Source organism: Rhodnius prolixus, unplaced genomic scaffold (assembly GCF_049639745.1).
Source record: "Rhodnius prolixus isolate KJV_2025 unplaced genomic scaffold, Rpr scaffold_1, whole genome shotgun sequence".
NCBI classification, from domain to species: domain Eukaryota; kingdom Metazoa; phylum Arthropoda; class Insecta; order Hemiptera; family Reduviidae; genus Rhodnius; species Rhodnius prolixus.
In genome coordinates this window covers 5260556-5281032 of record NW_027411581.1, presented here as the reverse complement: position 1 = coordinate 5281032, position 20477 = coordinate 5260556, and the positions used below count along the sequence as shown (strand labels likewise).

At 33.9% G+C, this 20477-nt stretch overlaps 1 protein-coding gene across 2 annotated transcripts in view; it reads right to left on the bottom strand.

The window, feature by feature from the left end:
* Window positions 1-20186, bottom strand: part of Atf3 (Activating transcription factor 3) — a 110160-nt gene extending 89974 nt beyond the window's left edge. The window contains exons 1-6 of one of the 2 annotated variants that reach the window (XM_074128074.1): window positions 19936-20186; window positions 19672-19852; window positions 18764-18849; window positions 18280-18490; window positions 17617-17700; window positions 9294-9338 (exon numbers count right to left, since the gene is read on the bottom strand). The gene's annotated coding sequence lies outside the window, so the exon portion shown is untranslated. The remainder of the gene's footprint in view (window positions 1-9293; window positions 9339-17616; window positions 17701-18279; window positions 18491-18763; window positions 18850-19671; window positions 19853-19935) is intronic. The other variant, XM_074128221.1, reaches the window with a different exon arrangement.
* Between the last annotated feature and the right edge of the window lie 291 nt (window positions 20187-20477).

The following is a 20477-nucleotide window of genomic DNA, read 5'->3' as shown; positions in this document are numbered from 1 at the left end:
ATTGCCCGTAGAACTCAAAAGCTTAATATACAACACTATCCTCAAACCTATGTGGACTTACGGGACTAGAGCTGTGGGGTTCTTGAGCCAAACCTACAAACATACGGACTGTACAGGACATTTCAGTCCAAACTACTCCGACACATAGTTGACCGCTCCTTTCTACGTGACTAACCTCACTCTTCACAGCGATCTCGACATCCCCATTCGTACAACAACTGGCCAATACGAAGTATCACAAGTCCCATACAGCTCTCTCTACTTGCTCCAATCCTCTTGTACAGTCTCTCGCCTCCTCTGACATCCCTGACAATCCACCCAGCCGACTGAATCGCCAGTGGCCTCAGGAGGTCAGAAAATCATCATCATCGATTTCCTGCACAGTTTGCTACCAATCCTGCTCTACATGTACCAACTGCATCTTCACCACTCATTCATACTTATTGTATAAATTTATTCAGATTGTAAATTGCTAGATAAAATAAAAAAATATATTTTATATAAAATTATAATATTAATAAATGCTACGGTTATTATTTCTTATTTTAAAGATTTGTAGATAAGTTAACAATTTTACATTATATTCCAAATCTACATATGTGTAATGTATACGTACTTTAAATGTTACTGAGTGAAATTTAAAGATAAAACGGCCTTTTGCACTTTTAATTTGAACTCTATAGAAGTAGTGGATAAAAAGTTTTGTAAATTGCGAGAAATGTTAGCTGTCGTATTATTATACAATTTTGTAATATGAATATTATTCCTTCAAATAGAATTTAAATATTGTTTTTAAGAAAAGCAATTGTTTTTTATTCGTGATAATGTATTTTAGAAAATTTTACTGGAAAATAGCTTTTTTGGAGACATAAAAAAGAGTAGAGGTACCAAAATTATTTGAGTTGCCCCTAACCAAATATCAAATTTAAATTACCAGCGATTTTTCAATTTAAGTCATACTGCCCCCCCCTCATACTACACAGACATATACATCAATTTTTGGAAACTAGACAGTTATTTGCACTTAAGGATCTTCTATCGGATACTTCCCGTAAAACGGTAAAATTGAAAATTTGTTGCGATCGTTATGCTTTCTCTTGCACACTTTAAAAAGGAAAAAAAAACAACCCCCAATATGCATTTTAAATAGAACTATACATTAGCAGACAATTTATCCGATATAATAAATTAATGAGGCGCCACGGTAGCCGAACGGTTAGAGGCTAGACCCGCAAAGCTAAGATGTATTGCGGTACTAGGCTATATTCCCAGTCTATACCTTTAATGGTTAATAAGAGAAATTTTACAGTAAAGTATGTTTGCTAGTCGCCTCCGTCCACGACACCTAATTTGGTAGTTGGACGTAAAGCCGGCCTGAGAAAATAGGCAATTATTTTACTTTAATAAATTAATAAGGGTAAATGAATTTTGATGCCCCGCACCATAGATTTCCTTTATTATGAAAATTCTTTCATTTGAATTGAACAGTATTTTAGAGCAAATTACGTCCGGACAGGCGCCTGACCCGCCATCTAGTAGTGCAGAAATAAGCGTCTTTATTATTACAAAACATATAAACAATGTAAATACAGTTGACACGATGCCAACTTTATAATTTTTTATTGTCGTAAATGCAGCGAGCGTAGAAGAGAATGTGGAAAATATAATTTTATAATTTTTATTTTATTTTTTAATTTTTTTTTTATGTTCTATTGTTGTTCTATATATGCATGTATACGAAAACGGAAACTGCCTATGAAACTATTTCCGCTTTCGTTAATTTATTCATCAACAGATGAAATAAAGTGTGTTATTTTATTTTACTTAGAAGAGATAACAATTAGTTGTAAAGTGTTCCTTTTTATATGTAGAATGAACTGGTGGTAGTCCCCCCTCCTAGAAACACTCTTGATTGGCTTCCAATTCTATTGGATATTTCCGTGTAATTTTGTCAGTACAATGGATGTGGCACAGTTTGGATGAAATATGACGATTCCTATTCATGACTAAATGATGACGTCAAGTCTGCACATTACAGAGCTATGAAAATTATCATTTTCGAAAAAAAAATTAAGTGAAAAAATGTTTTTAGTAAAGTGGGTACTTCCGGCTGTACTATTGTCTTCAAATCGGAATTTGAATCAAGCAGTCGTTGTTAATAAAACTCTCTTGAGTAAAGAAGTGTTGTTTAAGCCTCAGGTAAATGGTTATTCCAATCTGCCGACTCCAAAGTCCCTGGAATTTCCCGAGAGCATGCATCCAAGGCTTTCCTAGAGAGTTTTCCTAGGGATAGTTAACCGGCTATTGAAGCCAGAATACATCCTCCCAGGAGGTATCATTTGAAGGAGTCAGGAGGGTTTAGCCAGCTCTACGATCTAAGGGATTTCCCGAGGGCGCGTTGGTGGTTACCAGGTTTGAAGGAGGTGGTGTACCCTTACTGTATCCCTCCCAACTCCTTTTGAAGGATAAGAAAAAATAAATATTCCATTCCTTTTAAAAGTACAATAGACAAAGTTACCACATAGGGTAAAAGATATTTAAATCTACTATAATAGACACGTTCGTTGAAATTATCTGTCCGTAATAAATTTTTGAAAAGGAGATTCCTGAGGTTCAAACAGACAAACCAAATTGAATATGTCAGAAATAAAAATAATAATAATTTAAATTCAATCCTAAAAAAAAAAAATTAAAAGTTCATTGGTCAAAAATGTCTTATTTGATTTTGACTGACCCCATTATTCTTCTGAATTATAATTCGTGCTTATTTTTATGCGGGGGCGGTCTATAGATAGATAGGTTATGTAAATGTTCACAGAGGAAGGACATGGATAACCTCGATTTGAACCCCGAACAATATGCCCCAAGGCTGTCAAGGTCTCTTCAGCTCATCTTTACTGGCACTCTCATAACTTCCTTCTTATAGGTCAACGCGTGTACTTCACGCGAGTGTCTGTTTCATGCGTAGAAACAATAAGTTCTAGCTCGATCTAACCCCACACCTCTCCACCGCCCCCGCTTAGGAATATTGAAAAAACAAAACATTAGACGGTCATGTTAACATTGTAACCCGTTGTAACCTCTTCGCTAAATATTTGTGATAGAGATGTTTTATTGAAGATTTTTTTTCATTTCTTTTAACAATTTGTCGATCATAATCATAGTCAAAATAAAAACAATCGATAGGTGGAATCGTGAAATAAATTTCAGACTGATAATGATACGTACACACGTTTATTGCAAATATTTCGATTCTTGACCTCGACACTGAAAGGTAGACGAGGTTTGACTAAGAAAAAAAAAAGAGAGATTTCGATTCTACTAAAACGAAATAAAGTAAAGTAATGCCTATTTTTTCAGGCAGGCTTTACGCCCAACTTCCAATTAGGTGTCGTGGACGGAGGTGACTAGCAAACATTCTTTACTGTAAATTTCTCATATTAACCATTAAAGGTACAGACTGGGAATATAGCCTAGTACCACAATACATCTTAGCTTTGCGGGTCTAGCCTCTAACCGCTCGGCTATCGTGGCGACTAGCAAACATACTTTACTGTAAATTTCTCATATTAACCACTAAAGGTATATTCTGGGAATATAGCCTAGTACCACAATACATTTTAGCTTTGCGGGTCTAGCCTATTACCGCTCGGCTATCGTGGCGACTAGCAAACATACTTTACTGTAAATTTCTCATATTAACCACTAAAGGTATATTCTGGGAATAAAGCCTAGTACCACAATACATCTTAGCATTGCGGGTCTAGCCTCTAACCGCACGGCTACCGTGGCGCCTCTAAAACGAAATAAAGAGCCTTTTTATACTTAATGGGAACCTTTTTAAATTTCTTCGCATTGTACTTCTGACCCAGACAAAAACCACTAATTAGCCATTTTCCAATAGAAAATACTCAATAATTGTAGACACCCCATAAATAAGTGACCCAACTTAGAGGATTTATCCTAATTTTTGCATCGGTATAATATGCTTTCTCTCAACGAAAATATCATTAAATTACGATTATTATTGCCTTGGCTGGGTAAGCAAAGAGGGTCAGGAAGCATCTGTACAATGTGGGGCTTATTAGCTCGGAACCGTTTCGCAGATTGTGCCAGGAAGAGGAGGAAATGACCACAGACTTGTTTTTCGAAGTCCTCGACCTTCTTAGCGGGGGAGGTTTCGACTACTAGATCCAAAGCGGAGGACACAATAAGCCTCTTGTGGCTGCGGTGCCTTGGAGTACAAGTCCTTTCCCGCTTTTTAATCTTATTCTTACGCTTATTACTGAAATTAGACAATTTAATTATTTACTTAAGGGGCATGCCGATAGTTTCTACAGTGTAGAATTTTGCTGTAAGAAATTAATTGCAACAATTAGCGGAATATAAAATAGTTGGGAGCTTATGGATAAGGATGCAACTTTTGACAATGAGAGTTATAATTTTGCGACCAACTTAATTCAATGTATTCGCCATACGCACACAGTTTATGGAAGCTATAGCTCAACGAGTGTTAATAGGAAATAAAGCAAAAAAATTGCCAACCTGAAGCCCTATTTTACCAATATCTTTCCAAAATGTGGGAATTGAGTAGGAGAAGGTCATGAGAGTGAACACACCAGTTTCATATTGTTCTCAGAACGATGGCGATTAATCAGGCAATGTAATATACGAGATAATTATTTTGTAAAGGGTTAGTTAAAAACGCCCAGCATAATATCAGGTAACTAAGCAACGATAAGATCTGATAGACACCATAGAACACACCTCTTGGAGATTGACTGTTTCTATATCCGCCTTCTTCTTCATCTCCAATAGCCAAGATTCTCGTTTTAGATAAGACAGGTGGAAGAAGAGAACCGAATGAAGAAATCATTTTTGTAATTCATCGACATTCCTTGTCTTTAATCACCATCCTTGTTCTTAAAGAACCTTTCAGCCAGACCAATGAAGACTTCTAACATCTAACCAGTTCTAGATACCGTGTATCAATGTAATTCTAAATAAAGATAATAAACATCTTGTGAGATAAAATCTCTTGCCTGTATAAAGCGAATTTGCAAGTTTTCAAGATAAAGGCTATTTATTTTCAACTTAATCTATTTAAGTTTAATATAAAGCACTGATGAGTATTTTGAAATTTGAATGCTAATTCGTACCCCAAATACTATTAGCAAAAATGCTGTACCAACTTGATACCAAAAATTTTGGTCTGTAAATTTGACATCAAAGATCGCCAACATATTTTTAATCAAAGATGATGCTCTTAGTATATAGAGTGAGCTGAACCATCTCAAACGAGGTTCGCAGAGCAATTGGACGTTAGCCACATTGCTTCTTGATGATTTAAAGCCCCTAACAAAATCTGCCTTCAAAGCATAGAAAGAAAAATAAATAAATAAAAGATAAAAGTTATTATTTAAGGTTCATTTTATGAAAATGATATATCAATTAGTAAAGTAATGCCTATTTTTTCACACTGGCATTACGTCCAACTACCAAATTAGGTGCCGTGGACGGAGGCGACTAGCAAACCATTAAAGGTATAGACCGGGGAATATAGCCTAGTACCGCAATACATCTTAGCTTTGCGGGTCTAGGCTCTAACCGCTCGGCTACCCGTGGCGACTAGCAAACATACTTTACTGTAAATTTCTCATATTAACCATTAAAGGTATAGACTGGGAGTATAGCCTAGTACCGCAATACATCTTAGCTTGGCGGGTCTAGCCTCTAACCGCTCGGCTATCGTGGCGACTATCAAACATCCTTTACTATAAATTTCTCATATTAACCATTAAAGGTATAGACTGGGAATATAGCCTAGTACCGCAATACATCTTAGCTTGGCGGGTCTAGCCTCTAACCGCTCGGCTACCGTGGCGACTAGCAAACATACTTTACTATAAAGTTCTCATATTAACCATTAAAGGTATAGACTGGGAATATAGCCTAGTACCGCAATACATCTTAGCTTGGCGGGTCTAGCCTCTAACCGCTCGGCTATCGTGGCGACTATCAAACATCCTTTACTATAAATTTCTCATATTAACCATTAAAGGTATAGACTGGGAATATAGCCTAGTACCGCAATACATCTTAGCTTTGCGGGTCTAGCCTATAACCGCTCGGCTACCGTGGCGCCTATGATATATCAATTATACAGATACACCACCACAACTCCTCATAAAATCAGAGCCAATGATGAGGGCAAACATCGTTGCTTGACAAATTGAGCGAGATATACATTTCAATACCTATACCCAACAAAACCTGCCTTCACAATACACAGAAAGAAGAAAAAAGTAAAGGTCATCAAGTAAGCCACTCATTTTATGAAAAATGATAGATCGATTATCTACAATTAGGAGAGGTAATATAACCTAAGCGTAAAACAAAAAAGTTAAGGTAATTAGTTTTTACATTGTAATTTGTGTAAAAATAATGGGCTGTAATAAGTTACGAGTTCATTTAATAGAAAAATAACTTGAGACAGAAATAACCTAACACTGAGTACAAATAGTAATAATATTTCAAATGCCTCACATTGCTTCGGCGGTTAGACGAGGCATACGATTGTGATAATGATCGACTGTATTCAAATGATCATAGTTATATGATTAAGTGTGGATAAAACAATAGAATTACTGTAATAACATTAATCATCTTGATGATGTGCATGGGACAGTCAGATAATATGGGATCCAGTTTCTTTATTTTTTACAGAATTTTGTAATTAACCAACAGAAGAACAAAAATCAATGCAGCCATAATTGTGAAAAAAATGGCCAATATATTTTTAAAAGAATGAAATTATAAAAAGGCTAAAGTTTTACCACGGTACAAAGTGAACTGCCGCAACCTATAAACTGCAGACGATGAATTCTCTCTCTCTACTTCAAGGTCACATTTGCTCATTTTAGTTTTTACATTAACTAGTTTTTCCAATTATATTACCTAGCTTTTAGACCACAAACTCCATCTCTAACAATGCAATTTGAAGAACTATCTTCCAGATTAGCACGGCAAAGCATTCCTCTATCTCTGATATGATTGTGAAATTGCTAAATTCTATACAATAAGCAATTGTAAAAATCTGTTATGGATTTTTGCAATTAACATAATCATATCTACAAATTCATCTTGTTGTATGACTGATTCATCAGACCAAGGAGACGTAAGATTATTGCCAATTTCATTCATAATTATTTAATTTGTATAATTGCCAAGCTCTTTTTTGGACCTAGAGACTCAGTCATCTTCAAGGCTCATACTTACAGTAAAGTAAAGTAATCGCCTATTTTTTCAGGCAGGCTTTACGTCCAACTACCATTTACTAGGTGTCGTGGACGGAGGCGACTAGCAAACATACTTTCTCGAATTAACCAGTAAATAAAATCCAAGGCCTAGGCCGGGAATCGAACCCAGTACCACAAATACATATTAGCATTGAAGGTTTCGCCTCTAACCGTATGGCAACCGTAGCACCTAGGGCTCATACATAATAACAATTGTAATGTGTTTTACATCATACAAAATATGACACAATGACTGATGTCTATGGTCCTAACTGTTTAGGTACTAAGTGATCGATTTAAAAAAGTTTTTCCTTGAAATAAATCAGTGTTGCCAGTACTCAAAAATAAATAAATAAATTATTTCCCTCAAATACTGGGAAAGAATTTTTTTTTCGGGGGGGGGAGAGGCAGAAGTTTTTGCAAAACAGCAACAAAGTAAACAGTATGTACGCCAACAACAATATAAAGGAAAAAACAATTTTTACGACAACTGGCAACACTGACCTGTTCCACAAACAAGTTCAATTTAAAACCGACCACTCATTACCAAAACAAATCAGAACCGAAGACAACAAAACCTTTAAAGAAGACCAACAACTATAATGTTACAACTAATTACAATTGTTCATTTGCTATGACTGAAGATTATCTAATCTCTAGGTCGAAAAAAGCTTGGCATTAATGCAAATAAAAAAAAATAAAAAAATGACTAAAATCAACAATGATCTTTCTTCAGAGACCTGCAAAGCTAAGATGTATTGCGGTACTAGGCTATATTCCCCGGACTATACCTTTAATGGTTAATATGAGAAATTTACAGTAAAGTATATTTGCTAGTCGCCACGGTAGCCGAGTGGTTAGAGGCTAGACCTGCAAAGCTAAGATGTATTGCGGTACTAGGCTATATTCCCCGGACTATACCTTTAATGGTTAATATGAGAAATTTATAGTAAAGTATGTTTGCTAGTCGCCTACGATAACCGAGCGGTTAGAGACTGAGACCCGCAAAGCTAAGATGTATTGCGGTACTAGGCTGTATTCCCCGGACTATACCTTTAATGGTTAATATGAGAAATTTACAGTAAAGTATGTTTGCTAGTCGGCACGATAGCCGAGTGGTTAGAGGCTAGACCTGCAAAGCTAAGATGTATTGCGGTACTAGGCTATATTCCCCGGACTATACCTTTAATGGTTAATATGAGAAATTTATAGTAAAGTATGTTCGCTAGTCGCCTACGATAACCGAGCAGTTAAAGGCGAGACCCGCAAAGCTAAGATGTATTGCGGTACTAGGCTGTATTCCCAGTCTATATCTTTAATGGTTAATATGAGAAATTTATAGTAAAGTATGTTTGCTAGTCGCCTACGATAACCGAGCGGTTAGAGGCGAAACCCGCAAAGCTAAGATGTATTGCGGTACTAGACAGTATTCCCAGTCTATACCTTTAATGGTTAATATGAGAAATTTATAGTAAAGTATGTTTGCTAGTCGCCTACGATAACCGAGCGGTTAGAGGCTAGACCCGCAAAGCTAAGATGTATTGCGGTACTAGGCTATATTCCCAGTTTATACCTTTAATGGTTAATATGAGAAATTTATAGTAAAGTATGTTTGCTAGTCGCCTACGATAACCGAGCGGTTAGAGACTGAGACCCGCAAAGCTAAGATGTATTGCGGTACTAGGCTGTATTCCTAGTCTATACCTTTAATGGTTAATATGAGAAATTTATAGTAAAGTATGTTTGCTAGACGCATCCGTCTACGGCACCTAATTTGGTAGTTGAACGTAAAGCACGCCTGAAAAAATTGGCAATTACTTTACTTTTAATCTTCATATTTATTAAATTTGTAACTAAATCTTTGCCCGTATACAGTGAGTAGTTATTTGACTGCCCGTGTTTGCAAGTATATATAAAAAATATTTATTAATATCGTATCTAAAAATTTAAAAAAAAATATTAGTAAATTAGTAAAAAAAAAATACATAAACTTACAGTAAGTTCAATGTACGATCGTATCAGCTCGATATATGTGCATATCTGGAACAAAGAAAATAACAAAGTTAATAAATAATTGCAAAAGAAGAAGACCGATAAATAAATAAAAAACATGAAATGATGAATTAATCATTAACCGATTTCACTATTCAAACACGCGCAACTAATATGAAAAAATTATTTAGTAAAGTGAAAATTATTCAGCGTAGAGGTAACTTTCGGCTGTGTTGTTTAAATCTCCTATAATTTGAGTCTGGTACCCTGGTCGGACTTGATCGAAATATCAAGTTTCAGCACCTAACTATTTAAAAAAAAACATTTTAAAAAAGTTTTACGGACTCACAGTCTTCAAAACTTACATATACTTCCGGTCAAAACTTAAATTTTGGCATGATCGCAACACTTCCCTTACTGGTGAGAGAAAAAGTGGAAAAAAGATTTATAAACATGGTAATAAGCTGGGAAAAATATCATAAGGAAGATAAGCTGTTTATTCAGCTTATCAGCTGGTTGTTTATTCTCAAATTCTACTCTTAAATTCACTTTGTAGTAAAAAAACATAAGTAAAAATCAATAACATATTATATAAACATCGAAGCAATGAATGCATGTTGTATCTTATATCTTCGCCGGAGATTCAAAGAGCACTGCTGATAACATTCTTGTTGTGTAAATATTTTCTTTATTTTGATGCGCAATTTTATATTGTTTATAATAAAATAGAAGAACTGGCAAAGAATTGCTGGCAATGACTTTAAAGAATTGGGAACAAGTCAAAATTTCGTGTTTTGAAAACGAAGATCCGTTTTGAGGCCCCCTAAACAACAAAAAAGTTTTTTTTGTTTTTTTTTTAATTAGAAAGAAATTTGAGTCTGTGGAGTGTTTGCCCCCCCCCCGTAACTCAAGGATGTAAAATAGTAATAAGAGCCAATTTGATCCAATAAGCTTTTACAACCTCTGATGATGAATGAAAATCCCAAACCAATCAGAAATTGAAAAAACATGTATGCTGTGACGGAATCAAAGATATAAAATTTCTATTAGAACTATACAGGCCGTACATTACATTTAAACAGCACTTCAAAATGGGAAGCTTTACCAAGTCAAAGCAAATATTTCAAATAATAAGTAAAGTAAAGTAATCGCCTATTTTTTAAGGCGAGGCTTAACGTCCAACTACCAATTAGGTGTCGTGGACGGAGGCGACTAGCAAACATACTTTACTATTTTCTCATATTAACCATTAAAGGTGTAGGACTGGGAATATAGCCTAGTACCGCAATACATCTTAGCATTGCGGGTCTAGCCTCTAACCGCTCGGCTACCCGTGGCGACTAGCAAACATACTTTACTATAAATTTCTCATATTAACCATTAAAGGTGTAGACTGGGAATATAGCCTAGTACAGCAATACATCTTAGCATTGCGGGTCTAGCCAATAACCGCTCGGCTACCGTGGCGACTAGCAAACATACTTTACTATAAATTTCTCATATTAACCATTAAAGGTGTAGGACTGGGAATATAGCCTACTACCGCAATACATCTTAGCATTGCGGGTCTAGCCTCTAACCGCTCGGCTACCCGTGGCGACTAGCAAACATACTTTACTATAAATTTCTCATATTAACCATTAAAGGTGTAGGACTGGGAATGTAGCCTAGTACCGCAATACATCTTAGCATTGCGGGTCTAGCCTCTAACCGCTCGGCTACCCGTGGCGACTAGCAAACATACTTTACTATAAATTTCTCATATTAACCATTAAAGGTGTAGGACTGGGAATGTAGCCTAGTAACGCAATACATCTTAGCATTGCGGGTCTAGCCTCTAACCGCTCGGCTACCCGTGGCGACTAGCAAACATACTTTACTATAAATTTCTCATATTAACCATTAAAGGTGTAGGACTGGGAATGTAGCCTAGTACCGCAATACATCTTAGCATTGCGGGTCTAGCCTCTAACCGCTCGGCTACCCGTGGCGACTAGCAAACATACTTTACTATAAATTTCTCATATTAACCATTAAAGGTGTAGACTGGGAATATAGCCTAGTACCGCAATACATCTTAGCATTGCGGGTCTAGCCTCTAACCGCTCGGCTACCGTGGCGACTAGCATACATACTTTACTATAAATTTCTCATATTAACCATTAAAGGTGTAGGACTGGGAATATAGCCTAGTACCGCAATACATCTTAGCATTGCGGGTCTAGCCTCTAACCGCTCGGCTACCCGTGGCGACTAGCAAACATACTTTACTATAAATTTCTCATATTAACCATTAAAGGTGTAGGACTGGGAATGTAGCCTAGTACCGCAATACATCTTAGCATTGCGGGTCTAGCCTCTAACCGCTCGGCTACCCGTGGAGACTAGCAAACATACTTTACTATAAATTTCTCATATTAACCATTAAAGGTGTAGGACTGGGAATATAGCCTAGTACCGCAATACATCTTAGCATTGCGGGTCTAGCCTCTAACCGCTCGGCTACCCGTGGCGACTAGCAAACATACTTTACTATAAAACTTCTCATATTTACTAGGTGTCGTGGACGGAGGCGACTAGCAAACGTACTTTACTATTTCTCATATTAACCATTAAATAAAAATCCAAGGCCAAGACCGGGAATCGAACCCAGTACCACAATGCATATTAGCTTTGCAGGTCTCGTCTCTTAACCCACTCGGCTACCGTGGCGCCTCAATATTTCAAATAATGTAATAGATCTACAAGTATGCAAAATGAGCTTACAAAGTTTGAACAAAATCGTAGAAGCCTTTCTAAAAGATAAATTCTGTTCCCCCACAGAACGGAAATATCTATAAATGAAATATCGATTCAATGTATCAAATTTGGACTGTCACAAAATATACAGGCAACTGAGTAAATCCCTTCATTGATGAGCTAAATTTTGGAAAAATTATTCAGGAAATCCTTGAATTTTGCAATGCATCCCAAAAGAGCATTACAGTCCCCAGGTTTAAGGGACGCCCCTCTCTATCAGCTATATTGAAACGTCCGAAGAAGACATCATTTCCATTGTAACTTTCCATAAAGGAAAAGTCGTGCGAGTGTTCATACTGTTCAATCATTCGCTGTTCCACTCTCAGTACGCATGCTCAGAAAGCGCCACGCAGCGCCTATCTCATCATAATAGTAGGTGTACGATTAAAGAGCAAACAAAACACCTTGAACAATAATAGATACGTTAAACATAAAAATTATTTACTATTATAGAAATTAGATACATATTTTATGTCAACATAAATCCTCTTTAAACGTTTCAATTAGTGACTAGTAATATGATATAAATTTTATTACAAAATAATGTAAATATTAAAAAACCAGAAAGAAATTACATATATTAACATTGAAGGAATGCAACAATTTATGAGTGCATATTAAATTAGGTCTGTTTGGAAGCGGGGGACATTGTCTCACTGTAATAAGTGTCATGTACAAGAAAAGTCCATCCTATAAAAACATTCCTAACCTCTCAAGGAGCATAACCTATAACCATGTGAAGGTTTTATGTGTTGCTTAGCAACTGGTGGTATTCAAAGTACTATAATATAAATAATAATAATAATAATAATAAATACACTTTGCACGGCTGAATATAGTGTGTCACATCTATTGTATTCACATTTCTATTGTTATGAAAAAATATGACGATCCACACTATAGTGGCGCTCTCTTTAATCTTTTACCGACCTAAAAATCATAATAATATAACCTCCCTCTAATTATTTTACTATTTTACTACTAAATTATTATATTATCATAGTTGAATGCTCGCCTACCTCTTTACAAAGTGCTCTTGCCCAATCTTAGGACAGGCCTCCATCTTTTACTTATTCCATGTTAATTATACGGCACTTTATATTATTACATGCGCTAACATTGTGTGAATGTAAATTTTGTTTAATTTTGTAAGATTTACTTTCTCTTACTAGTTTTTTTTGAAAGATTGTATGTAAGGAATTTTATGTTTTATTACTTTAATTAGCTGGACGACCTTACAGGGGTCCCCAGGGATCAAGGTAAGGAGGGGACTTACTAAAACTAACGCATAACTAAAGTGGATGGTGTAATGTTTGCTTTTTTTTATTGCGTTATACATTTTTTTTTTTTTTTTTTTTTAATTATTAAAACATTCATTGTGAAAGTTTTGCGATGTCTTATTTCCGATTTCAAATTTTAAACGGAAATAACCATTTCGAGGTCCTCTGAACGAGAACAAAAAAAAAACTGTGGGAACAAAATAGCTCAAGAACTAAACAGAAAACTATTTACATTAGAAGACCCCCCCAAAAAAATGTATTTCTGGTAGAGAAATGCATTTACGAATTTCGAAATACTTCCTTTTGGTAATGTATGAGAACTGAATAGTATTTAAAAGAAATATAAGGAAAATATATAAATAAATGGGAACTGTTTGCGCGCCATCCAGTCTGGCGAGGAGTACGAGATATGAATTGACCTGGACGCCCCTGGCGACATCATGCTGCAATCATGCTCAGATAGAGCTGATAACACGTTTGATATCTTTTACACACATATTCCTGCACAATCTATCAACGATAAGACTATTCTTTATGTAAATTATTAATATAATTTATCTTAAAATATTTGTATATTCCTCCTTCTACAAATATTTGTTCATTTAATTATTTTTTTATTATTTAAAAGTATGTATTTATTTTTATTTTAAAGAAATCGTAGGATTTGTTCCTACGATTAAATCGTTTGTTAAATCCTTTCTTTCTTTTAAGTATTTTTGATTCAAGGTAAACTTTGTAATAAAATGTTAAAATAGTAAAACCTAGTTTAGTTTTGTAGTGACTGTAATAAAGAAATTAAGTGGAAATAAGTGCATGAAATTATGTCTAATAGAATTTATAAAAATCTTTTTAATTGCAATCATAGGCCATTGAAGTTTTCTTTGAAGTTTTTTGTGTTGCTGAAGTTAGTTCAGTGCTTATTCTTTGTGAACAATATTAACCGAACAGAAACGAAAGATTAAAAATAAAATAGAAAAAAATATTTTAAAGAATGTATATGAGTTTATGGTAGGTGAAGTGTGAGAGTGTGAGTGTGATAGAGACTCAGAGATTCAGCGCTGTTCGATTTGAGAAGATACGGCCAAGGGGATTGGCAGATTTCGATTTAATGTGGACAGTCTGTGGAGGTTTAGGCTAACGTAATAGTTTTAAGTTCCTGTTCAGCTGGAATCAAGGTCATCTTGGGCTTAGTCCAGTGCTAGAAAGCGTTCATCTTCAATGATCACTGCTCCCGGAAAGCAATATGATTGCTATTACACGCAGAACACCCTAGGACAAATCGGCATAATTTTCAGAGGAGTTTTAACGTTCCAGCCACCAATTAGGTGTCGTAGACAGTAGGACAGAAGCACATACTATTAAAATTTGACTGATTAAATAAATTAAATATATTTATAAAACTATTATTCGTCCTTTGGTAATGCATGGATCTGAGACCTGGTTAGTGAGCCGGAACAATGTTATGAGTTTAAAAAGAAAAAGATTTTCAGGAAAATACTTGGTCCTAAACTGGATTACGAAGTTTGGAAAATAAGAAGAAATAGCAAGCAATATGCGTTGCCAGAAATAGAAGCAGAAATTAAAGGAACAAGTCACATTTTAAGAGGATCAATGAGAAGCATTAGGAACGTGTTCCAAAAAATTAGAAATTAGAGCGCAAGGAATGTTGATGATAGACGATACGAATATCCTCACGAATAGAAGAAATCGTCCAACCTGCGACACTATGACATCTCTGAAACTGTTGGCAACTTCAAACACCCAGGGATCGTTAATCAGTAAAAAGATGGCTGATATAGAGAGGGAAAGAAAGAGAATCTTGGCTGGAAATAGGGGTCCAATCTTGTACGCGACAGAAACATGAACGTTAAAGATAGCCAAAGCTTAAGTTGCTAGGCAGAATTCTCAGCTAAAGGTGCAAAGATGTATTTTTAGATAAGGGAGAGCGGATGTCTGACGGCAGAAAAGATGAACTGGAAAAGCAAGTCCAAGATGTTAAACTAATCCCACTTTGCAAGACTTCAAATGGTTTTGACGCCACCTAAAGCCTGTAAGAGGATAAGATCTAATAGAAAATATACCTCACTTTTCCTGAATGGAGGAGGAAACCAGAAGATTGGCCCTCAAGAAGAACTGTCTGTATGAACAGCGGCGCGGCAGTTAAAAGGAAATCTAGGAATAATATGGTGCACGTGCAAGATAAAGCAAGCTGGCGATTGTTGAGGAGGCCAAGGGCAGATATTCGCGCCAGTTGCGCCATTGAAAGAAGAAAGAGAATTCTTACTGATAAATTAATGTTAAAACCGTAAAATATAAATACATAAATTGGCTGAATCACGTGTTTTTAAAAAAATGTGTATGAAATTGTTAATAATGGTATTTTGAATTTAAATCGCAGAAATGATATTAAATAATACTTCTCATTTCATTTTTTTTAATTTGCTTAGAATTTCGTGAAATAAAATAGGAAAATCATCTTTTGATTGAATCAAATCTAAAATAATTGGAATTAAAAAACTATTAATTCTCTCTTGAATAATATTTACACAATTCAAGACAAATTATACGCAAGGATTAAGATTATTAGTCGACTTCTGGAAGAAACGGAAGGAATTAAAAACAAATATGTCTTTAGCACACACCAACGCACAACAGAACATTCGGATTAGCAATTTCTTAAGGATTATCCTTATATCTAAGATATTAGAAAGATAATGGAATTTTCTGTCATTTTCATTATTTAGCATGGCAAATTAAGAATGGAACTAGAAGCCCTTATTGCGCTATATTCGTAGAAGACCTAATAAAGACCAGTAAAGCACAGGATGAACAGCTTAACTTACACTGCACTGCCTACAATGTACAATGAAATTTATTATACCTTATTTCGATAGAAATCAATGAAGATCAATGATGGATGTAGAAAAAAATGTATACATATGTACACATGTATAAGACTCTATCCCAATTTAACACGTTCCTCAATCCCAGGAATGATGTCCCATTTATCTGGACTAGAAATTTACTGTTGTCACTTTTTGAATGACAGAATTCAAGGCAGAGAAAAAGGTAAAACAGAACCTAATTAAGTGATCCTATAAAATACAGCAGTATGTGTGAATGGTGTTAAAATTGATGGAAGCGTATTAACAAATGATTAGAATGAAATGACAGTGATCGAAGTGTGACGGATTAACGGCAAAGTGTGACTATTGAGGCGCCAAGTTGAAGTGGATGAAGCTGCTGTGTACAAGGAAAATGCTAAGAAGATAGTAGGGTATCAAATTACAGTAATGAAGATACAGATGAAGGGAAATGTGTTACAACTGACGATACAGGTCCCAATTTAGATGAAGAGCAAAATGTGAGAAAGATTATCGAAAGTATTCCAATGTTACTGATGATAGTGGATACCAACTAGGTAGTATATAGCTACATCATTGAGAAAAATGTTATTGCTGATAGCAGTGCAGTACCAAGGTGATGAAAACTGAAGGTATTGGGACAATAATTTCAAGAAATGAAGCAGCTTTAAGTGAAAAGTGCTAAAATTGACAGTAAAGGTATCAATTACTCAATAATTGAGCATCGTGGGAGATTAAATTAAAGGAATGTAGATACAGATTGGGGAAAATGTGTTATACTTGATGGTAAAGGTATCAATTACCAAAAAGTGTTGATAGTAGGGTACAAAATAAAATGGATGATACACGAGACAAAGTAATGTTCTAAAATTTAAGGTAAAGATGGCCTAACTTTGATGTAGAGAGGGGTAAGAAAAGTGATAAATTAGATAGGGAACTGGGGGTACCAAGCTGATGAGATAAAGATACAATGAGAATATTGGAATAACCAATTGGTGTGATGAAGATGCACGTGAAGAAGAAAATGAAAATGTGCTAAAATTGATGGTAAAAGTATCGAATTATCAAAAATTTATAAGTGATTATAGAATTTGGGTGATATAAGAATACAGATGCATTTGCAATAATACATATCCTTCAAGTATCAAATTCATATCCCTTCTATAGTATTTTAGAAACCTGAAATGCATTCACTTTAGGTAAAGCTAGTTAATCTTAGCTCTAAAAGTTAATAGAAGAAGATTCGTAAATCATAATTTATCCATTTGCAACATCTTCAACATAAATCTCCAATATCAAAAAATAGTACACAAAATTCAGAAAAAAAGTAAAATATTTCACATTATTTTAGAATTCGTATATGAAAAAAGATTCTTTAATCACCTATTTTAGGAATTCAGATCATATCTTTATCCATTTCAAAGCAAATCTACATTATTTATCATTTTTAGCATAAGAATTCATTTCCTTAAATCAAAAGCAATTAATTCTTATTAATTAAAATTGCAAGCAAAAAGGCTTTAAATAGTTAAGCATTATATTCTTATCAAATATTGTTAAAATATGATGATAGTGCAAAACGGCTTGAACGACAAATACAAGAATAAAATTACTCGTAAATCATTTTTACTAATTAGAATCTACTTTTACGTAACTGCTACTAACGCCCTCTTGAAAGACGAAGATAAAAAAAACTCTTCTTTTTAAATCTCAGATCGGTTTATCATTGTAGACAAAAAATAACTAAATAGTCTTGTTTTACGAATAATATTTATAGTTTCAAGCAAAAAAATGAAGAGATTAATTCTAGTATCAGATTATATCAAGGTAAAGTCGAGAATAATGTTCCAACTGTTTTACGCACTATGAAATTAAATTGCCCCTATTAGTAATTACAGATATTAACTCAATTTTAAATTTAATTTGTTACAAAATCTTTAGAATGAAGTTTTAACTTACTTTCTACAGTAAGATTACTTCAATTATCAGTCATATAAGGCACCAATGGAAATTTAAGACATTAATTAAAAATTATATCCTACTCACCAAAATTAGTTATTCACTGCAAACATCAAATGCAGCCAAATTCTACGCTTTTCATTTGATAATAAGTCAATTCTAAAGGTAGAAGATAAATTTTACTAAAATTGAAACCAAATTAACATGACAAAAACTATACTACCGAATCACTTTAAACAGATCACTTGATTTTTAGGGCTTAATGGCGTCATCTAATTAGATCTACATACGGATATGCCTGGAACAAAGAGATATAATATAAATTAATTTTGAAATATTATTTCTAAAAATTAAAAGTGTCAATAATTTTTTTAAAAATAAATTTGTAAATATATTCTTAAATAATAAATAATGAAAACAACTAATTTAATTTAAAACGAATTTCATCAATTTTTGTTAAATAAATAATTTTACTAAAATATTAAACGTTAAATACAAATTAATTTTAAGAAAATTGAACGTTAATTTTTAAAAAATTGATTAAATTATATTAATTTTAAAATAATTATACATAACTAATGAGTAGAACATCTTCCGCCAAGTCCACTGAGCTTACAATTCAGTTCAACATGGCGTCTCAAATTTGATTCTTCTTTGCTATGTAAGAAATTTATTAATTTGAGTATATTTAAGAGATTTTTGGTAATTTACTATACATTTAGAAAGATAATGAATAAGCATTAAAACTGTAAAAGATTTATTTAGTTTTATACTGGATTAGCACGTTAAAAATGGTAATGAAAATTTGAACTTCAAATTCCAAAAGTGGGCATTCTAACTTGATACGAAAAATGTATCGGTTAATATTTCAGTACAAATGGTGAAACTTAAAATATAATTATAAGTATTTCTGCTAAAAATATAGGTGAAAGAAAACATGTAAATATCTGAGGTATTTCTGAAGTTTTTTAATAAGATTAACCGTAGTCTGATCATACTTCTGGTGTAGGCAAGCAGGTCAAGAAATTTAAAGTTCAGATAGAGTTTTTTTCTTTAATACATTTTGTTTTACTTTTTGAGTAAAAATGCTGAAATTTGGTGAGTCGCCGGCACAAATGGAACTTATTGAAGAAAAATTTCAGTAAAGTAAAAAGTGGCCATTACAACATGACGTTCTGTTGTAATGGCCACTTGGTTTTCTTAAGAACTTAATAAATTAGAACGCTCTAACTTGATTTTAAGTTGGCCTGGCCATTTACTTTCTTTAACTTTTCTAATTTCGCGGAACAAACAACGAAAATTTGCATATCGACGGCACAAACGATGTGCAATCTTCGAAAAATTCAAAAAATGGCTAGTCCAACTTGTTAGACGTAAAAAAATGAAGACTTTAAACACTTATTACAAGCATTTTTAGTAATTCCTTAATTATCTAAGAAGGAGGAAGAAGATTTTTAAAAATTATTAATAAAAACATACCTTTGAGTATTTTCCTGAAATCTTAGTAAATTCCCAACTCATTTTAAGCTTTTTTTCTAATTATTATAAAGAAAAAACCTTAGCATATTTTCCTTTCCAAACTAGTACTACTTTTTTGCGGTTATACACTTGTTTAAAACATTTGGGACTCAGAACAAGTAATAATTATTCTTCTTTTTCACTAGATTAAAATAGCACTATCAAAAAATAATTATGTAGTTAGATTTCTTTAAAAAGCAAGAAAATTTCATTTATGATTCTTACCTTGATGTTAACCTCATCACTTTGCTTCTTGAATAATGTTTTCTTTACTGAAATTGTACTTTCTAATTACAGATAACTGTGTTCGGGAGTGGTTGGATGTAGTGTCTGTGCCGAATATGTGCATTACTGGAGGTTGCTGCTTAGAAAATGATGCTTCCTGAAATTAAGGTAAGATAACGCACGCCATTTATCACTTGTAGGTTAAGTTAAATGTTAACAATACGCTCGTAAGTTAGATGTAACCTCTATAGCTCGTCCAGCAGATCAATTAATTTTTTTCCTTAATAATTGATTATATACACGCAATAATAAATCAAATTTAATCGATATTCAAAATAAATGTGTAATCGAACTTTTATTTTTACATCACAAGCAATAAGTTTCCAGTTAACTTATACCGAATATTATAATTTACGTTCAATAAACAAATAACTTATTCACGTAATAATTAACTTTCTTACTCAGGAATGTATTTTATATCTATATGAAAACACTCATTACACTAGGAAAATTCTGGTATTAAACATACATATTAGGCGGGC